The sequence below is a fragment of the Tetrao urogallus genome (genome assembly GCF_951394365.1).
Source record: "Tetrao urogallus genome assembly, chromosome: 7".
NCBI lineage: Eukaryota > Metazoa > Chordata > Aves > Galliformes > Phasianidae > Tetrao > Tetrao urogallus.
The window spans coordinates 9,198,057-9,220,071 of NC_136820.1; positions in this window are offsets into that span (position 1 = coordinate 9,198,057).

The window sequence follows — 22,015 nt, forward strand, 5'->3', positions numbered from 1 at the left end:
GGCAATGCTTCCTGCAGAGTCCTGATGGCAGGCACAGATGGACAACCAGACATAGCCAGCACCTCCTCCACATTAAGACTAACAGTAAACAGGTCTGCTGTAAGCTCTGAGACACGCTGGAGCAACTGTTATGATAGGTGCTTGTGTTATTTTTGGCTGGTGAATCATTTATTTGCTGGAGGAAAAAAAATGCAGTTTCAGGGTGGCCAGAGGTATTTGTAAATTCAGGCAGCTCCAGACTGTGCAGAGTGTTTGCGCATTCAGCAAGCCAAAGACACGCAGACTGAGGGCAAATTGTTCCAGCTGCTGCTGGTTGAGGTGAAGAGGTCACCATTCCCAATGTCTGTCCCAGACTTTCCCCACACCAACAGCAGTTGTCACATTCACGCTTTTGCCCAGTCTAAACAGTTCATCTGACTGCTTCTTAGCTCAAATCTGTAATCTCTTTGTCTTAATAATAAAATATAAACCTAAGGGCATAGTACTGTTAAAAAAGATATATATATATTTAATTCACCAAACATTTCATTACTGCACAATCGACAAAGTGACACAGATGGCATGAAGCGATGGTAGGAACCGATGTCTAGGATGTGGGAAGAAAGTTGTGGCAAACAGCCAGGGGCAGAGAGGAGAAGATAATCTGTACCAGCAGCTGTAATGGGTCATGAAGGTCAGCAGCTGGAGCAGGTACTCAAAGGGAGAGAATGTAGGATCATGGAGAAGAGAAATACATAGGGTTACCATTGCATAGAAACTGCATTTGATTCAGGAAAACTCTGAAAATGTCTGAAAACTGGAAGCATGATCTGGAAATGCATGCCTGTCCCGTTTGGAGTCTACCCAGGTACCCACATCTGGCCATTGCTGGAAGCAGGACACAGCGCGAGGCAGATCCTTCATCTGGCACGTGACAGATGCTTGCCAACTGGCCAGGCAGATGCTTGGGCAGCTCACCTGTCTGAGGGTTGGGACAGCTTCATTCAAATAATTGCTTTGGTTCCAGCTGAGAAACTGGTGAAGAGCCATTCTTTTGAGTAGCAATGACATGGGGCTAAGATGTGGGAAGATGATGGGGAAGGTGGTAGTGGGCCATGAGCACTATCAGCCAGAGAGATACACCCACTGCATAGTCAAGCTATACAGTGTTAGGATTTTTTAAAGGTCCTTAAAGTCTGTGAACAAGGCCAGACTGCTGTGAGAACAGGTGGTGTCAATGTCTAAGGAAGATAAGCTGATCGCAGCTCTGTGTTCAGTGTTTCTTACCAAGGATACAGATAGCTCCATTTGCTAACACACTGTTCAAATGATGCACTTAACCCTTAAAACTCTTTAGAGCTTTGCAGAAGTAAAATTACCTTCACTTTTTAAGATCAAAAATGACCTTTTTTTTTTTTTTAACAGAAGGAACAAGTGTGATAAGTGTCAGCATCTAGATTTGATCTGCATCATTCATTACTGCTGACTTCTAAAGAACATGGGGAAAGTTGACACAGGGAAGGTGACAGGATCAAATGTATTGTTTAAACGTGCACAGGAAGAATACCCATCCATCTTCCTTGTGTCCTGAAGCTCTCTGGAGTGAATAAACAACAACACTTCAATGTCACTCGATCGGCCAGTTGGAACAGTCTTGGGACCAGTATTTCAGCAGTTAGTATGGATCATACACAGTCTCTCTGCAGGGGAATCACAAGGTCTTTTTCTAGATCTGCTAACGGAATTGAAGCATAACTTCTTAGAAACACTGACAGATATATCCCCTATTGACCCCTACTGAGCAAAGCTAAGGCTAGGGAAAAATATGTTGTGCTCACACATTATATGCCAATGAAACATGTTCGGTTATGGCATGGTGTAATCAAGTTTACAGAATATCCAAAGCATGTTTGGTCCTCGATGCCATACTTAAGTTCTGTCTGGCACTGTCAAAAACATGGTTAGCACAGACATGATGTCATGGAGCAGAGGCAGAGGTTGGGTAGAAACCCATGTTAATCTCAGTATGTATTCAAGATAGAAAGCTTTCGTTTGTGAAAGACAATTGAAACTTGCACAGACAAACTCTGAAGGAACTGCAACTCACCCTGAACCACCAAAGCCCAAACACCACATTGAGACATGAACTGAATGAAACCTTTGCCTCAGGCACTGGTCCTGGGAGCAGTTTGCCAAGTCAGTCCCAGTGTCCAGCCTCTGCAAGGTATCTGAGTTCACTGGCCATTACCAAACTGCTACCTCAAGGCATTAGGGATGCCAATCTTAATGAAGATCATGATTTCTGTAGGAGGGCTGTTTGCATTCTCCAGTGCCAAATGCTGCATGCCATTCCTGTGGATCTTTGCAAGCAGTAGCACCCTGAAATGAGTTAACGTGGATTGGCAATAGCAAAGGAACTGTGTATCCAGCAGCAGCCCAGAAACCTCTGCTGTACTGCAAATATGAGGTTCCTCCTCAATTTGCACTGAGATAATTCGAAGTTTTCCTCTCTCCAGGTCTGATTATTTTCACTAAAGGTGTCCAAAGCAAGGCATAACAGTCTCCCCAGGGGTATGGTGGAGTAAAAGCCCACGGATGAAGAGATATGCAGCCTACACACTCCTGCCTGCTTCAGGGAATGGGCAAAACCATTCTTTTTCCTAGCAGGGTAACCCTGACAGATGCTGTGAGAAAACTCCTCCTGCAACAGTACTAATGGTTGAGCCTTGCACATGGGGATCCCAACTCATTTGCAGCACATCAACTCCTACACCTCTTTCAGTAAGAATTTGTTAATCTATAGGGTAGCTTTTCCAGTCAGAAACCCTAACAGCTAGAGATAAATTAAGTCAGAATTGGAGCCAGACCAAGAACATTTGAGTAATCCATCCAGCCTAAGCAAGATCCCCCAAGACAGGAAATCTCAGCAAGAGCCTAGAAAGAGATTATAAAAGAAAATAAGCCCAGGCTTTGCATTCGTGAGCTGGTGGGACAGCCAGCAGTAGTGAGAACACATGACAGGCTGTAAGACCTGCTGCCAGCACAGCCTGTTACATGCACACATCAAACATAAGCAACCTCAGCTGTGACCAGAACCTCTTTAGAAGACAAAAATCTCATCCTTCAGGACGTATCATTTATTTTTGTGGATCTGTCCTACAGCATCTTCTGCTGTTGCTTTTCCTCAAATGCCTGCGAGAGAAGAGAAAGCTAATGAACCCCTTGCATATAAGTTCACCCCAAGGTTGGGCTGCAGCCAGTCATGTATTTTCCTGTTAGCACAGAATTATCTAACACCCTGCCTGTCCCCAGAGGAAAGACTACAGGAAAAAGGCACAGTGCCATGATCCAGAGGTACATCCTGAGGTTGTAGAGCCCAGGGCCACTTGCAGGGCTGTTTTTCACAGCCTAAAAACATGCTGCAAGTACCTAATCAAGGTGGCAGGACTTCCAACAGATAGCAATGGCAGGACTTTGGGGGGTATTTCTCCACTCAGCTGTGTCTTTCTTGTATAATAATGATGCTCTTGAGGTCAGGAGTTGTACCTCTGCCATGTACCTCCACTGACACAAATGCCCTGCCACTCACTTCAGGTTATTTCTGTGCTTGCTGAGGACAAGGGCTGGACAAGATACTTTCCCCACAGGCACCGCTGACTGACAGCATATATCACAAATCCCATAAAACATCAGGGCAGGATTTCTCCTACATGTACATGGACACATTCCAGTGTAATACACATACTTCTAGAAAGGAAAGCAATCACAGGTTGTCCTTTCTAGGGGCACTGCCTTGAGTCCTAGTGAGGCTGTGGAATATAGGAAGGTGCGTAATCATGGAAAGCATGAGAAATCTGAGAGCAGACAAAGGGGACCTGTACAAGAGCTAAGTGGAATAGGATAAGGACTGCCAAGCTTTTAGGAGAAATTGGAATTTAATGAAGTGATTGAACAAAGAAATTGAAAGCCTCCTTTGCCTCCTGCAAGGATCGAATGGATCTGAGCAATACTTGCCTTGGCTGCTTTACAGGGCTGTTATTTAATTTTAAATAGCTTGGAAGCTTTCAATGTACTTCATAATTTTATTGACATTTATGATTTGAGTTACTTAATCTTGAAAACACAAACACAACACTGCTCTGTCTCTCGCCCAAGAGGATGAGGAGTTGGTGCCTGCATCGCTTTTGTGTAGCAGATCTGGGTGCTGTTTGCCTCGCTTCATCACTGTTGCAGGATGTGGGCCTTGCACTTCTGCAGAGCTCAAAGAGGAGGCAGCTCAGCGACAAGTGCTTTTTCAATTCTGAATATGCGGATATCAGTAAAATTATCTTGCTTTGTGTTTAGCTTGGAAGGCTGTGACACTGGCCTTGCTCAAAGAGAGAGCCTGCAGTGCTCCCATGCCACACTGTGTATCTTTCCTGGGACCCTGAGCAACCTGATTTGGTGCCCAGGCAGGAATTTGGAACTGGGTGATCTTTGAGATCCATTCCAACTCAAGCCATTTTATGATTCTATGATTCTGCCCATAAACTGGGCTGGAGCCACAGCCACCTTGACAGACAAAAGCTGGGGGAAAAACCTCACACCCATAGCGAAGCTCTCACTAGATCCTGGAGTGCAGGGGAAAACCTAGAACACATTCTTCCTCCTCCAGCAGAGGATCCCACAGAAACAAGTATGTGAAGCGTGAGTATATTCAGTCTTACATTAGCACCAGTACCCAGCTCATATGTCCTAACGCTCAGGTCTGTTCATATGGGAGAGCAGATGCTGCCAGTAATCACATGCATTACAATGGAAGGATATATGTGGTAAGTATGTCATTAACTTCAGTATGATTCTGCTCTCATTTAGGGGCATGCCATTTTCATTGACTCAACAAGATGTTGTACCCTTACAATGGACTTTACTCCTTAATTTTAACACCGTGAGATTGGTGTTGACACTTCAAAGGCATTACAGTAGCAGAAAGCCTGACCCTTGCTCTTTGCTACCAAATGCATTTTCAGAGTATGACCAATTTGTAAAGCCGAACATCACACTCATTAGTTAGCGAATGAAGAGCACTTTGAAGATTAAAAGTGCTATTATTATTTCCATATTTTCTCCAAACACAGCTCCCATACTGAAGCCATGTGTGTCAAATCTAAAGCATTTCCTCCAACGTGTTGTTTTAGAGACAACCCTCCCCATGTGCCTCAGTTGCCCTGCCTCCAGCTGGGCTTTCAAGACTGTTTTGGTGCAGCAGATGATGAAGCAGAACGGAGGAACTTTCCAGCTTGGATTTCATAGCTGTTAGGGAACAGCTCCCAGCACTACAGCAGTCATGAGAGCCTGTGCAGGGGTTGAGGCTGCACTACAGTGCTGGGACTTAGGGGTGAGGAGCTAGCGAGGCTATGAAAGAAGGTGGGAGATGAAGTTGTCCCCTCTGCAAAGTTTCTGCTGTTTCATGAACTAGCACAGGCAGAAGGGAAGGAAGGCCAAAAGGCTCAAATCACTCCATGATGAAAGCCAAAATGGTCAAAGTGCGCCTTCTGTGAGGCAGCATTTCTGGTAGGAGCACAAAGCCCTCACAGCTGCTGGAGGCATTATTTGCTGCAAACACCAGAGAGACATGACAGGTACTGCCGGACACAGAATAAGCAGGAATGAGCACTATTGTTAATCCAATTCCATCAAAGATTGGACTCAGCACAGAATCTCATTTAGAGTCCAGAGCAGCAGCCCCAGTATTGCTAGGGCATAACGTTTCATCTAAATAAAGATATCTCTCGATAGAGCCTTCAGTCCTTGGATATGCATTTGCTGTCTCCTCCTCATCTCCCAAATGCTGCAGCTATCATCTGCCCACCCCAGTTTACCCCAGCCAAGCATCTTTCCTGCTGTTTATTAGAGCCTGGCTGCCGGCATTTATTTCCCCACTTAAATGATCTCCGTTAAGGAGGAGGCTGGTAACAACCTTAAGGAGCACACGTAAAAACGCACTTATCTTCCAACACAGCTTCCAAGGCTGCAGGTGCTGGGTGGCACTTGTGCACATCAGATCTATACGCTGAGTTTCAGCTCTCAGACGTTTTCTATTTATCATGATTCCCAGATGCAGTATCAGTGAACGTCCCAGCACTCCTCCCTGCTTCCGTGGTATGCCAGGTAAGGAGAATATGTCTAGACAGAAGACAGGGCTGGAGCTTGGGATAATTTTTCCTCCAGCAGCCCCCTGACAGCTTTCAGCAGAGGCATGACAGCTAGGAATTTATGGATGGGTTGCCGAGTCCGAGCAGACAGATACCTTACCCAGGTGCTTTTATGGGCTTGGGAGACGTCGGAGGCAGCTGCCAAAACAGCACGGTGTGGGAGGATGTGCTTAATGAGAGCTTTGTGAGGCACATTCTTGAATGTTTATTAAATTCAAATTTGCACAATTTCTGACCGCTAAGCTGAAAAAAACGTCCATACAGACAGGCGTGCCCAAGAAGAGAGGCTGAGCTGTAGTTGACTTCAGTGGAAATCCAGCCCAGCATTGTGAAGATTGGGCCTGCTGTTTATTTTTAACACTTGAGTTTTGCACCGTGGTCTCCTTCTACTTCATGACTTTGATAGCAGCCAGATTGCTCCACATGAACGAAACGAGAGAATAAAGTTGGCTGCAACTTTTAACTACAACTGCAGATGAAAGCTTCAGAATGAAGCAAAAGGTGCATATGAATTTATAGCAAGGAACATGATGAACTTACTCAGAAACTACAGCAACACGGCGTAACAGCCTTTTTCATCCAAGGACTCAGCAGCAGAGGCCTTGTTAAGCTGTACACAGCACTACAGAAACAGTGTCACATATTTTATTACCTATGTGCAATAGAATGCCTTTTCTTGCACTTCTGAAAAACTGGAGTGCCAAATCTCTCTGCCTGCAATTAACCTTCTATCTTAGTTGTGTGGTTCTTCTGCTTACTGCTTCTTCTTGATGAAACCGTGTTCAATGAGGGCTCGCTGTGCCTTGAAAACTTGATTAAGTTCTATAGGGGATGCTACCATAGCCTGGAAAACTGAGGACAGGTAGGACGAAACTGGCAGGAAACAGAAGAATGCCACCAGGCATAACTGTTTGTGGTAGAGGAGTACCAAGAGAAGTACCAGCCACACCATGATGTTCAGATAGCGGGTCAGCTGCAAACAGGAACTCGATCTTGTTACCTATGATTAATGTGTCCATGCTTTTAAAAGCTGGCAGTACTGTGTGAGGTGAGTTCTCAGGAGGTTTACAGTAATATTCATTCACTGCTTTGTATTTAATAATAATAATAATAATAATAATAATAAATAAAAGACTGTCTTTGTGATTCTTAGTGCTGTTCGCTGTTCAGTGATCACATGCACAGCAAAATGAAAGCCTTGAGTGCCCAGGCTGTATCTGAAGACATTAACTTGTAACTATGCTGAGCTGGTAATGACTGGTGTAGGTGGGATGGCTGTACTGACTGCTGGCAGGATCAACTCAACAAAGCAGTCATTTCCACTGTTTTCCATTGTTCAGCAATATTTGAAGAACTACCCCATGGCTCAGCGGTGCCCGTGGATAATGTGCCCTGACCTATGCGCAGAGGCATCAGCAGTGGTTGCAGCCAAAGGGTTGCAGTTCCACATGCACCCACTCTGAATTAGTTGCAGATTTTATCCAGGAACAACATGGGAGGATATGGCACTTGCAAGAGTCAGTTCAGCCCTTCTGACTTATATGAGGGGATATTAAGAAAAGATTCTTCAATGAGAGGGCACTGGAATGGCTTCCCAAGAGCAACAGTCACAGCCCCAAGCTGCTGGAGTTCAAGAACCATTTGGACAATGCTTTCAGACATAGGATTTTATTTTGGGCAGTGCTGTATGGAGCCAGGGTTTGGACTGATCCTTGTGGGTCTCTTCCAACTCAGGATTTTCTGTGATTCTGTGTTTCTATCTGCAGAGGCAACTAGAGAGTTACTTAAGACAACTCAACTGAATGCCAGCTCAAGTTTGACAAGGAGTGTTTGGGATTCCCACCAGTATAGTAGGAGCTTTCAAGTTGCCAATTGCTCAGATATCTCCATCAATCAACCAAAAATCAGAGCCTTGTATTGTTGTGGGCCCAGTCATTTTGCACTCAGGTAACTCAAAGCAGTTTTAAGCCAGGCATACTCTGCTTTGCATTGCTCTGCTATGCTGCTGAATTTACTGTCTAAAGCAAGTGCTCCTGACATTCAGAAATCACTGCTTATGCAGGTGAAAATAAAAAATTTGCAACTCGTTACATTACCTTAAGAGATTCATAAAGCACTGTGATCAAAACCATGTTCCCTACACCCAGACCAGTGGGCCCCCCACTCTGGCTGTGATTGCAGAGGGGTGACTGGATACTCATGCTAGTGCCATGCCACTGTGCAGGAAGGCACTTGAGCGTTTACATCTGAAATCAATTTATTTGCTTACAGATTTGCTGGGCAAAATTAGGACTGTTTACTAGATTTAATCTGTATCTTTCTTGGAGTAACATGCAAAGGTTTCTTTTGAATACCCACCTATGTTTTAAACCTTGAATTGCTGAAATAAGCACTCCATTTTAAAGGCCTTTGTCTTCGAATTCCTTGGGACCAGAAGAAGTGGATATTTGGGCAGTGGCAGTGGCACTGTTTCCCCTGCAATATGAAGGCTTCTTCGGTCTGTTACATTATTAACAGTGAAACTCCACATGATTTCAGATAAAAGCCTCTCATGCACTCTAATTTCCAGGAAATAAGATGTCTTTATTAGAAATATTTCCTTAGGTCAGCGTTCAAGACTTACAGGATGGCTTACGTTGCCAAGAGCAATGTGTGCATTTAAATCTGTAAGCAGATTTAGCATCTCTCTTCTGAAATGCAGTATCCTGACCCCCACCATGGTAGTAAATCCTGTACATCTCTTGGAGCTCACGTTTCACCCCATGAAAGGTGGGAACAGTCAGTAACTGCCAATACACATTGAGAGACCTCAGCCACACACTCAGAGAATCTGACTTATAACACAGAGATGAGTCAGCCACTCAATAGCCATTTACAGCAGAAGGTTGCTACCTCCAACAGTGATGGACCATGGACCATGCTATGGTGAAGGAACAGTACTCTAGAGTTCAAAGAGTTCAATTCACACCAGGCTTCTCAAAATGAATGCCTGCAATTCATCCCAAAGCTAGAAGGCAGGCACAACGTGCCTCAGAGCACTATTGATGTTGAGACATCTGACCAGTATTAAGAGAAGGTTTTGACCTGATACTGTTGAGCAACAGGTTGCTGCAGGAATAACGAAAAGAGAGTTTGCAAGATTTAGGAGAAGAAAGAAACAAGTCCTGCTCGAGTGTCCCTGACATGTCACCTTTAAAAGTGAATTTACTTACTGGTCTCTGCAATAGAGGTGCTGTATGAAGTCTTTGATGTCCACCAATGAAGGCTGAGCAGAGGAACTATTCAGAGAAGATATCAACTTGGAGTATTAAAAAGATTCTGGACACGGAATGTCATGTTCATGATTCCAATAAATGTTTCCTATGCCAATCTCATATATATCATAGGGAGCATATTCAACCAACCTGACAAAAAAAGCCAAAAATAATAAGAGAGGAGCATTAAAAAACAGAGAGAGGACAAGTGACAATTTGGGAATTACACTTGGAAATTGCAATGCAGTCTCCCACTATGCAGGTGTTCATGTTAGTCCTTAAAACCTCTACTTATTGTCTTCAAACAATGAGAATGGCTACAGCATAGCAAACATTGCCAGAAAGTGGAGTCTGGAGAAGAAGAGAAACACTGGGAAATACAATCCAAATTTACTTGTTTCAAGTCCCACAAAGGCAGCATTTATTTTTCTTTCCTTTACTCAATGTTGAAACATTCATTTCCAATTTAAGCAGCATTTAATTCCTTTCAGCGCTTCTTTCTGAGGTGGCATTTTTCATTTAACAAGGAAGTTGCATGGAATCATAGAATCCTAGAACCATAGAATCCTAGAATGGCCTGGGTTGAAAAGGAGCACAATGCTCATCCAGTTCCAACCCCCTGCTATGTGTAGGGTTGCCAACCAGCAGACCAGGCTGCCCAGAGCCACATCCAGCCTGGCTTGAATGCCTCCAGGGATGGGGCATCCACAGCCTCCTTGGGCAACCTGTTCCAGTGCCTCACCACCCTCTGTGTGAAAAACTTCTTCCTAATATCCAGTCTAAACCCCCTGTCTCAGTTTGAAACCATTCCGCCTTGTCCTGTCACTATCCACCCTCATAAACAGTTGTTCAAAGGAAAAAGGACAATCACCCCAAAATAAAAATTTTCAAGATGAAGCACCACAGATCAACCCAAACTTGAATTTTCCCAGAGAGCCTATTAAAACCTTTGGGTTTGTGTTCAAAGTTCCACTTCTTCTAGTTCAGTACAGACAACCTGTTTATTTTCTGAGGTCCATTTGCACAGGTCTGTTTGACCACCATATCCTTGTTTAGTGCTGCCAGTTCCTCTGCATCTATCACAAGTGAGCTGACTTTATCCTGGAAGAATATGAGGAATCCCATCAATTTTTATACTAAGCAGCTGGTTACAACTACTGTGAAAGATAGGAAGAGCTGAGAAAAGGCTCTGGGTGGGACACGTGGTGAAGGGCATAATATTTTAACAAGCAGGGACATGAAAGTGTAAAGCTTGGTCAAACTAAGTCTGCAGCTGTTCTGTCACTAGAGGCTGTGAAGGGTTGTGTTAAGGACTATTGAGTGGGGGCTGTTATGGTTCTGGCTCTGCCACTGCCTTGGGAAAGCTTTCTCTTCCTTCTCTACCCACACACCCCCACACGATAAGCACTCCAGACTTTCTTCAGCAATCTTTTTTTTGTTTGTTTGTTTTAATGTGAGTTCTCAGATATCACATCCTTGGGAGAGGGAAGGAGGGTTAATTGCATTTCTTTAAAAAATTAGGAAGTTAAGCTTATCTCTCTGCTGGCATATGGGAAGCTGTGCATCCTGGATGAGTGAGCTGATGTGAGATGGTTTCTAGGCAACTTCTGCAAGCCACAGTGGAAGAAGAATATGAAGCAAAATCAGAAACAAACTCAAACTGGTCAACAAAACAAGCAGCAGCTACTCCAAATGAAACCGACTTTGGCTGACTTGCAAGGTTCATGCAAGGTCTTCTGTGGAATTGTTAAAGAGACAAAGACTGGTATCCCAGAGTCAGTGCCTGTAGTGAGCCACATGGCAAGTGTATTTGTGCAGATAATATACATAGCTTACATGCGATGAGAAGCCCATCATGCCACAATTGTGTGACTACATGACTCATCAACAGCTGAAATGCCACAGCCCAGTCCTCCAGGAACACCAACCTGAGGACACTCGAGGGCTGAGGTGATGTGATTGACTCCTGCTCTTTTCGAATAGAATATAATAGAAACATAAAGGTTGGAAAAGCCCTCTAAGATCACCTAGTCCAACCACCAGCCCATCCTCGACATGCCCACTAATCATGACCCTCAGTTCCAGATCCACACATTTCCTGAACGCCTCCAGGACAGTGACTCCACCACTTCCCTGGGCAGCCTGTTCTTTTTCCAAAAGAATTGTCTTGTGCATTTATCAATTTTTTTTGGCTGTGATAGAGTTGATTTTCAACATAGAGCTTTGGTGTTTTGCATTTTGTGATAACGCACTGATGTTTTAATTGCTGCAGAGAAATGCTGCATCTAATGTTAGACACCTGCACAAAGACCCTGTATGAGCAATCTAGAAGTCTTCACCATTGGAGAGGAACAGGATAGCTATTTCCTCTCCATTGATAATGAAGGAAGCTCCTAGGAGTGCCCAGTATTGGGAGGCTCTCAGATGAATACTTGAGGGTGGATGTTGGGAACAGAGGTCATAATTAGTAGCCTTGGCTATAACATTCAGGTTTAACATTGAAACATTTAACAGAAAACTGTAACATTGGTTTTCTGACCAGGCCTCACTGTTCCAGTGACAGCATCCAGCTGCTGTAGAGGCACAGAACCTCTCTCCAGTTCCCTTCTGCTCTGCACGGTGACTATCCACAGCAAGAGGAGCTGCTTCCCTGCAGCAGTGGAAGTAGGACAGGGCATCAGAGAGAACCGAGGCCCACCTCACCATGACAAGGCAGCTGTTGCCATTCGCTGGCTTTCAGGTCGTGTGGTGAGTTTCTAACCAGCAAAGCCCTTCACAGTCAGTGATGCAAAAGCACGAGGGCCATCGCCTCCTCCCTCTCAGAACTGTTACAGGTTCGATGCCTTACAGCTGTATGGATCACCCCTGCATGCTGCTGCAGAGGAGATGACCGTGAGTTCATAAAGGCGCGCTGTGAAATGCAGAGGCTGGTCGTGTCGACACCTGTCCTTCCAAACCCTCACTCCCACTGCACTTTTTTTGGGCATACTTAAAATTCCCTTTCATGTCATTGGCTATTTCTCCCTCCTCCCTCCCACAGGTTAGGTTAAAAGGGGCAGGAGGTCCTTTTCCGTATTGATTTGTTTTCCTGACCTTTCAGATTCACACAGAGAAGATCAGCAAAATGGCACTGGAAAAGGAGCAGAACAAAAGCGCAGTGCTTGCTCTCATTTAAAGAAGTAAGACAAACACGAGACTTAGCATTGAGCAGAAAATAAACTATCCATGGGGGAAAAGAAAGAAGCTGCTCTGACAGAGAAGGGACTGCAACACCAGCAGAGCAATCTGTCAACATGCAGTCAGCCTGCAAACAGCAGTCGGGAGCTCAATGGTTTTTTCTTCCTTTTCTCCTTTTTTTTTTTTTTTAACAAAATCTAATTTAAATGGGTAAATCCTATTTCAAAATAAAAGGAAATCAGATAAATTACTTCTAATCCACGATATGCACACCCTGCTATTAGCTGTTCCCACTATGGCACACTGCGTGCAGTGCTGCTATGAGTGGGGTGGGTTGGGACAGACAGAAAATGGACGCCCAGATTGCTGGAGTTCCCCTGACATTTCCTCCTGTGTGCACTGTGGTGGTGCAACCAAATTCTAAACTGGTCAGTAACATCTTTTTCTTGCTTAACTCCACCCATCCATTCAGTACAGTTAGATACTCATCTTCTCTCCTGTGCCTCATTGCACTGCTTTGCCTAGCTGTATTCCATGGGAAAAGCCATATGGTGACTCTTACAAAGATTTTACCAACCTTGCAGGGACTTGGTGAGGATTCATTAATTGCTTATTCAGAGCCTTTATATCCTGTGATTAAAAATAGTATAATCACAATAAAACCAGATTACATTATTATCAGAATCAGTTATTAAAACCTGAGGTAAAGACAATACAAGTTTCCTACTAAAAAAATTCAATACTACATTCCAATCCCACCCCTGCTGAGAGACATAAGAAATGAACCCAGGCTAAGTTCTGTGGTGAGAACATTAGATCTCATTAAAGCCTGTATAACATCCTCTTTCATAATTACGCTGAAACAAATTAGGACCGGTTTAATGCTGAAGAGAAGAATCCAAAGGATCCCCATCCATTCAGGCGGCAGTGCTAATCCACTTTCAATTCACACGTTAGTTAATTCACATGAAGTTTTCCTGTGCATGAGCAAATGCTTCCTCTGAAGCAACACCTCCCATTGCAGATGTTCACAGCGCAGATTCCATCATCTCTGTAACCCTGTGGATTTATGTGGCTGGACATGGGTGGTGGTTTCTGCAAAGCCTCACACATCTGGGATTCGGCATCCTGTGTCCAGTTTTGGCACCATGAACACCTGCAGGCCTTCAGGACCTTCAGGATGTGCCCTAAACAAGAAACAACCTTGGTTTTGCATACAGTTAAACCCAGATTGCCACCAGGGATTCATTTAAGATAGAGGGAGATTTTCTATGCTGCTGATGTATTTTGAAGCTAAGGCAGATCCATTCAGTGCAAAGCAAACCTTTGCAGACATGTCAGCATACCTTGCACAAGCTGTAGATTCAGAATCTGTTAATTCTGGGGGATGGGCAGCAAGCTGTGTACAGTTCTGAACATGTGTTATCCAAGCTCCTGAAGCACCCAGCTAGCAAGATGACAGGAGAACAAACATTTTGTAATGAAATTTATTTTAACTGCGAGACCAAGGGGTCACGTGTGCCTCTCCCTTTAGCCTTAAGGATACTAAAGGTATAATTAATGTCATTTTCATAGCCATGGCTATGGAAAGGAGGAGCTTTGTCTTTTACCAGATAGTTGTGCTCATTTTCAATGGCCTTCTAAGCTACTCTACCATGAAACAGGGGAGCCCATTTTGGTGAGACCATGATGCTGTGTAATCCCTCTTATGGGTTGTATGGCCTGTTACCTCAAATGTTAACCTAGATGTCAGCAGAGAAGAGATAAATCCCACGGAAGTCTGGCTCTGTAAACTCAATCCATGTTCGTGACACAAAACAGAAGCTGGGTGGGAGGGCCTTTGGTGTGCTGTCCAGTACTCCACTTGGCACAGCTCAATAATGAACTTAGAGTATCTGATTTAGAGGCAAGTGCGCATAAAGCATAAATTCATGCACCAAGCTAGATGTCAGGATGGCAATGTTTCTTTCTTTTTCTGTGTTTCTTTAACAAATCAATAAAAGCAGTTTTGCATGGTTCTTGCTTTCAGTGTCTGCATGACAGATCGGAACAAAAGAATTTGCTCCTTTTCTCCCCAAAAAAAGGAAAAGGCAGACAACTACAGCATCCTCCTGCTTGGCTTCCCTAAGTTGTCCACTGTGTTGTCCTGTGTTTGTATGGAGGCAAGTTTTGTGCAGCTCTCCATTGGTTTAAAGGCTGCACGGCAGATAAATTAGGTAAGAATAAATGGGGATTCTCCATGCTGGGGTGGCTGCAGCTCCCCCAAAGCAAGGAAAGAAGTATTCCCTGCAGGAATGAACCCTCTCTTCCTGCCAGGACCATGGGATCTGCTGCACTAGACCAGAGGTGTTTGCCCACACCCTGCTGCACACCTGCTTTGTCGGGGATGTGAGCCCTTTAGTTAAGTCTGACCCTCATCTGGTCAAAAGTCCCACTGCCTCCAAGCAGCTTGGGCTCACACTGCTAATCCCTCTGTGCATTCAGGAGCACAGAGCTCAGTGAATTGCACTCTTTCTGAAATCCCTAGCTAGTGAACTAGAGTATGATCTGCCCTGAGCTCCTAGATGGAGAGTTTTTTTCCAAGTCTCCAAAGTCCTTAGCAAATTTAAACCTGCTTGGATTCCTTTTCTTTTATTTATTTATTTATTTATTTTTAAGGGTGGAACTTTGCTGCTATTTGTCTCTTTTTTTTTATCTTCAGTAATGGGTTGTTTCTGAATAGCTGCTTACAGCATCGATTCCTTCTCTCTGCCACGCAGGGTGAATATAAATTCTTTAATAATGCACTAAGACTTTGCTGCTGCCCTATGCTGGAAGTCACTCTTTAGCTCTGCTCTGCTCTGCTAAATAGAATCACAGAATCATAGAATGGCCTGAGTTGAAAAGGACCAGAATGATCATCAAATTCAAGCCCCCTGCCATGGGCAGGACTGCCAACAACTATACATACACTGTCTGCTGTTTGTTGGCCTTTGGTCAAAAGAAGCAACAAGTGAGCACAATAAATTTAAGAGATGGGAGAAGAGAGTTCCTTTGGATGTGGAAGTGCAGCGACTCGCAGTTTCAAACCCTCCCTTCACTGTCTCAACCTTCCGAACCTGCACCCCTTCTTGCCTTCCAGGACATCAGCCATCCTGGAAGAGTGCAGAAGCCAAACGAACAGCAGCTGTTAAACTTTTGCAAGCGCTCCAAGGACAATCTGCTTCATTCCAGACCACTTGGGGGAAAAAAAGACCCTTACATTTTTCAAGCATACATTATGTTTTTAAAAGACCACACACAGTCCAGAGCTTTGAAATGATACTGTGGGATTCTGAAGATATTTTCTGGCCATAATGATTGATGGTGCTGAATCAGAGCCCTCTTTGAAGAAATGAGGTGAAGCCAAATTACTTTGGCAGGAAGGGGAATGGCCATCCAGCGATATATCCAGACAGCAGGGCTGAAGCAGAGACGCAGCCATCACTGCCCAATGTTACAAATACCGAAATTACAACGGGGTTAAAAAAAGATTGCCTTATCAACCAAGTGTGCAAAGGTGCCTGCTGGACACCAAGAGCACAGCTTCCTCAGCTCTCCATGCCCAGCTGAAGAACAACCCAGACAGATTTTCAGTAGAGATACCGTTGAGATTTGATGGCGGAATTACTCACCAGCTTAAGCCAGAACATGAGCAGCTGTCAGTGTGACACTAAGCTCCCAGCACTGCTGAAGACCCTGACCTGTGCTTACGTCCTGTCCTGATGAGAAGTGATAACTTCTTAAAGTACGGCCCCTTTTTAAACAGTGTCTGAAAATCCGGGTTCTCAGCCAAGAAATCCACTGACCCACCTCTGCATCTAAATAACCTGCCATAAGAGATTCTTTCTGCAGCTAGAGATTTTTTTTCCCCAGTAAATGTTCCCTCCCTAATATCTTATGCAAGCAGAGTTTAATGCCGATCCCATGCAGCACCTGCAAGCCATCTGGAAGATAAACAGTGACACGAATGCAAGCAGCCCACCCTGAAGTATGACGAGGGAGGATTATCTGAGCTGCAAGGCAGAGCACAGCTCTCAGCACCATCCTTTCAGCATTGTCCCTGAGCCATAATTCTTCTCCCAGCCCCAAGCCTTCCCTAGCATCAAGCTGGTCTTATTCTACTCATGTCTGCACAGCCATAAGGCCAGGAGCATGTTCTTACTGCTGGTGGAAACAGTGAGGGGATTTTCATACTTTCTGAAGCACTATAGTGGCATTTTACCAAACCTATGTCAGGGTCATTTTATTTGCTAGTTTATTTGCTAGCAAAGGAAAAAAAAAGAAGTACTCATTGAATTCAGTGAGATTGGGCTTGGGCTGCACTTCTTCCAGTACGCTAAATGTCACCACAGAGGGCAATGGCAGAGACTGGTCTAAAACATGCACAGGGACCCCAGGGACATGGGTGGCAGCTCAGCCCTGGTTCTGAGCTCCTTCCTGCTCTGCTGTGCAGCTTGGAGGCTTATTGAGAACTTATCAATTCAGCAACTTATTTTTTTGTTTTGTTTGGTTAAATTACACAGCACTGTGCTGTGAGTTGTTGCTGTAACAGGCCTGGTTGAAAGGCCATTCGCAACGATCTGCTCAAACTCAACTCAACATTAAAAACGACTGGAAAAAAATACATCTAGAATTCATTGTAACGTGCATACTTTTCTCTCTTTCCTGTTCCAACTTCCCTGCTTTTTCTTGTCCGTTCTCTCTCCATATATTTCATTGCAGCCCTTACAAGGCTGCTCAAGGTCTTGACTTCTGCTTCCTGTGCTGTGCCTCCCATGTTCAAAACCCCAGTGTGGCAGCAGCAAGTGAAGCAGAGAGGTGACTCCTTCACATTTTTTAGGGTTTCAAAATCTCATGGCAGCCTGCAGCTCCTCACGAGGGAATTGGAGGGACAGCACTGAGCTCCCAGAGCTGCATGGAGCTGTGTCAGAGAGAGGCAGCTGGGGGCTAGGGACAGGTCTCTGCCAGAGCATGGTGGGCTGCCTCAAATAGGGTTTGCGTTTTGGGTGGGCTGTGTGGAGCAGGGATTTACACTTTCCAACTCGGGCTATTCTGTGCTTCTATGAAAGTGGGCATTAAAGCACTCATGGAAGGAAATATATGCTTTTCCTTCCAGTCATAAGGACTTTTCAAAAGCAAGAAGTTGCCAAAGGAGGGGAAAGACTTTTTTATAATTGTATCCCAGTGGGAACAGGTGGGACTCATCTCACTGTTCCCATTGCAACACAGAAGTCTGCCACTGAGCTGTTCTGCCTTGTGTCTGTCTGTTTATTGAAGAAAAAAAAAGGAAGACCAACACAGGCTTGTGGTGCCATGATCAAGCTGAGGATGAGAAGGGACACGGGACTGTGTGAGTTTCGTGTATGCTGATTGTCATGGAAGCTTATGGTCACTGTTGCAGAAAACTGAGGTGGGAGAGCTTTCTTCAGGTGGCTCAGTCCCAGACAGGAATCCCTCAAACATTTTTGCTTAATGTGCCATCCAAGGAGAAACCACACTCCTACAGTAAAGTATATCAGCAGAAGGGGATCCCAAACCCCAAGACAGCCAGCACAGCAAAGAGGCTGAAAGTGCTGGATCCTCAACACAGGACCAAGCTCCCTCCCTGCACCCACAATCCCTTAGTAAAAGCTCCCCACCACACCAGTTAATTTCCCATTCCTCAGGTCAGGAGAAGGCCTGGGAGCAAGTACACAACTGGGCTGCTCTTCTAAGTGTCAAGGAGGAACCAGAGAACACTCTCTACAAAGGCAGCCCTCAGCTGCACACACATCAGCCACCTGCCAGCCAACGCTGCAGCAAAGCAGCTCATCCAACCAGTAGCACTGCACCCCCAGAGACCTAATTTGCAGAGGCTGTGAATAATGAAATGTACCTCAAAGACCAAAAAACCCCCACCAAACTATTAAAAACTTCTCTTTTTATAAGGGCTCTGCTGTACTCCAGTGGTCATCCCATTTCACATCTTCAACCCAGGGGTGAAGGTAAGAGTCAGTCTCACTGCCCAGACATCCCCTTGCAACAGCAGCATGGCAGAGCTGCCGTCTCTCTTTCATGTCTGTCCCCCTACAGGCTCTTCCAGCCTCTACCTGCAGATCTCGCACAGCACAAGCAGATCTTAAAATCCCAGCATACTGCACCCACAGTAGCACATCACCAGAGCTCACTTCTACTGTCAGTCACAAGGCTTCGCCTGGGAGCTGGGAGGGAACAGAACCAGGACAGCTGACCTAACCTGGCCAAAGGGATATTCCATACCATATGACTTCATGTGGAAAAAAACCTTGAAAAATGGTGGGGAACTGGATGGAGGGGCAGCCACTGCTTGGGAACTGGCTGGACGCTGGTCAGCAAATGGTGAGCAATTGCTTGTGCATCACTTGTTTTGTACATACATAGATACATATACTATCATTACTATGATACTTTTGTCTTCTACCATCTTAGTAAATACTTTTTATCTCAATCCATGAGTTCTACTTTATTGGTACTTTTTCCTATTCTCTCCCCCACCCCACTGGGAGAGGGGAGTGTGAGTGAATGACTGTATGGGACTTTGCTACATGCTGGGTTAAACCACAGCATGTTCTCCACCCACATCTGCCTCTACCTGTGCCACAAGATGCCAGGCCCGTGTTCCTCAGCAGGACCAATCCATTTGACCAGGAAGAGCCAGCTGTGCCCTCTTTTCCTTCTTAGCAAGCAGCAGACCAGCTCTCCAGGTGCTTCTGGCAGGGGACAAGCAGAGAGGGCAGCAAAAAGGCCACTTACCAGCCCTTCTGATAAAGGCTGGATTTGGAGAGATGGGTAGGACATGGGGAAGCCTGTGTGTTAATGGTCTCGTTCGCTAGGACCAAAATGGTGGCACGCTCCTCCAGAGCGCAGCTCCTACTCACCTAGCTTTAACAACACAACACATGTGGTCATGAAGGAACACCCTGACCTTGAACTCAGGGCCTTCCTCAGCCTTGGCCCAATGCATAGGATTGCTGTGGGACCTCACAGATCTACGCTGACTCTTTGCTGCCATTTGAAGGAGACTGCATTGCTCCAAACACTCAGTAGACGCAGTCCCAAAGATGCCTCTAGCAAAAGACACGCAATGAGGAAAAGTATCCTACAGACACCTTTTTTTTTCCCCACTGCGCCTTTCCCACCTCTGAATGCAACAGTTAATCATGATTGCTGCCTCTGATAGGCTCTTAGTGATCTCAGTCTTTTGGGTAATTATTCCATCACCTGTGTGAAGCAGACTGTAACGGCCCAGGCTGTAATGGAAAGTGCTACATGGAACACTTTAATGACAAGGGGCTGCTGAAATCTTAAATTGATGGCTATGTGTGGTGAAGTCTCTTAAATAATGTGAAATGCCCTTTTGGCTGGAAAGGGCTGGATGAACCTATGGTTGATAAGTTGTTAAATTACATCCTATGGCTGGCTGCTCATCTTGGGAAGGGACTGAATGATAAGTGCACAAATTATTGTTGCTGCATGGAGTGGAACTATTTCCAACCGAGAAGATTTGATAAAAGAGAAGTTATTTATCATGATTAAAAACAGTACATTTGTACTTCTCCACATTGAGCAGATTCTGAACTGGCAATCAGTTTCCAGAACGGTACCTGAGCCTGATTTATGTGGCTTTATGACTCTTCTAACAGATGGGTTTTTCTCCTATGCAGAGAGAAGATCTAAATATTTGAATTGCCATGTTTCTCAGAATTACTTTCTCATTCATTGATTTCATACTTTTTCACTTCCTGTTGTCGTATTTGACTTTTCCTTAAAAAAAAAAAAAAAATCAGGACAAACGAGCAGGAAACTGGCTGCTGCATGCAATGGTGGAGGAGAACTTTGTCTTCTATGGCTTCACTTGGGGCTGCGATACAGACAAGGCTTAAGTTATTTCCAGGAGATTGGCTTCTCAGTGATGGGGGAGATTAGGTTGTGGTCAGTTTTGTTACCAGAACCAGGCTGACTTCAACCAGCCCCAACCACCCCAGCTGCCAGCATCATCCATCATCCACCCCTTGGATAGATCAGCTTGAATGAACTTGGCATCAGCAAATACGAGTTTCATAAGATATAATGATGATGTTAAGCTTATAGTTCTGCAAGATAGCTAAACATGCCTGTGACAAAAAACAAGAATAAATCTTAATACTTGTGCACGACTACATGAAGTCTGGCCTACTGAACTAAAACCTCTTTCCAGTATTTCATGAAGCACTGTCATGGCTAACACTCAACATTAACTTACAATCTTAATACAGTAGTAGCTATTTATGTAAATAGGTTGGTGAACACCTTAATCTAACTTTCCATCTACAGTAAATCTTTCAATACATTCTTAGCCTTGACCTGAAGTTTTCCAAGATGATTTGAGCACCGGTGTAGGCATTTCAAACTAACATACCTTCAAAAAAGGGAAAAGAAATTCCACCTATACCCATACAAAGATAAAGCAGCAGTAGTTAGAGCAGTGATACTTTCCAAAGCCCCGCGAGTGCCACCACCAAAGGGAAGAAAACATTATCCTGTGCTGACATGATCAAATCTAGCAAGACCCACATCCCATGCATTTGTAAAGCTTTCCTCTCTTGTGGTACAGGGGCACAAACACTATTGCAGATTATACAATTTGATATATTTTCCTCTCTTTCTCTGCTTCTCTGGCACTGGAATAGGCTCCCTAGAGCAATGTTCATGACTCCAAGCTGCCTGAGTTCAAGGAGCATTTGGACAACACTCAGACATCGAATTTTGGGTGATTCTATGTGGAGCCAGGAGTTGAACCTGATGATCCTTGTGGATTGCTTCCAACTTGGGATATTCTCTGATTCTATTACTATTTATTTGTTAGTATTTCAGCAAAATATTATGTCCATGAAAACTTACAGTATTTGAAATGGTGTCATGCTCAGAACAATAACAACATATCAATGGGGAGTGCTCAACAAGACAACCCTAAATGAAAGGACACAGAATTAAAGATCCATTAGAGAATTCCGTTATAATTCTTATCACCTGCCTGCAAAACAAGCACAGGGCAGCAGTAGCATTCTATAACCACATTCTCACAGTGCCCCTCCTGCTACCTGGACAGTGGAGTATTTTTCTTCCACCTCACCTCAATATCAAACTTGGCTCCCCAGCAGACTTGTGTCTTTTCAAACAAGGGACGAATCTGGCCAAGAAACTTCAGTAGGAGCAGCACACAGATAGATAGCCCTGAGCAAAATCTGGTCCTGTCAAAATGTTTTTTTTCAGTCTCCATTAAAAAAACATGTTCCAGCACACAACCACACAACTGGCAGAACGTAGATCTCCTTTAGCATGCAATTCATCAGGGACGTGCTGCCTCTGTCCTGACCTTTCCTATTTGTGGAG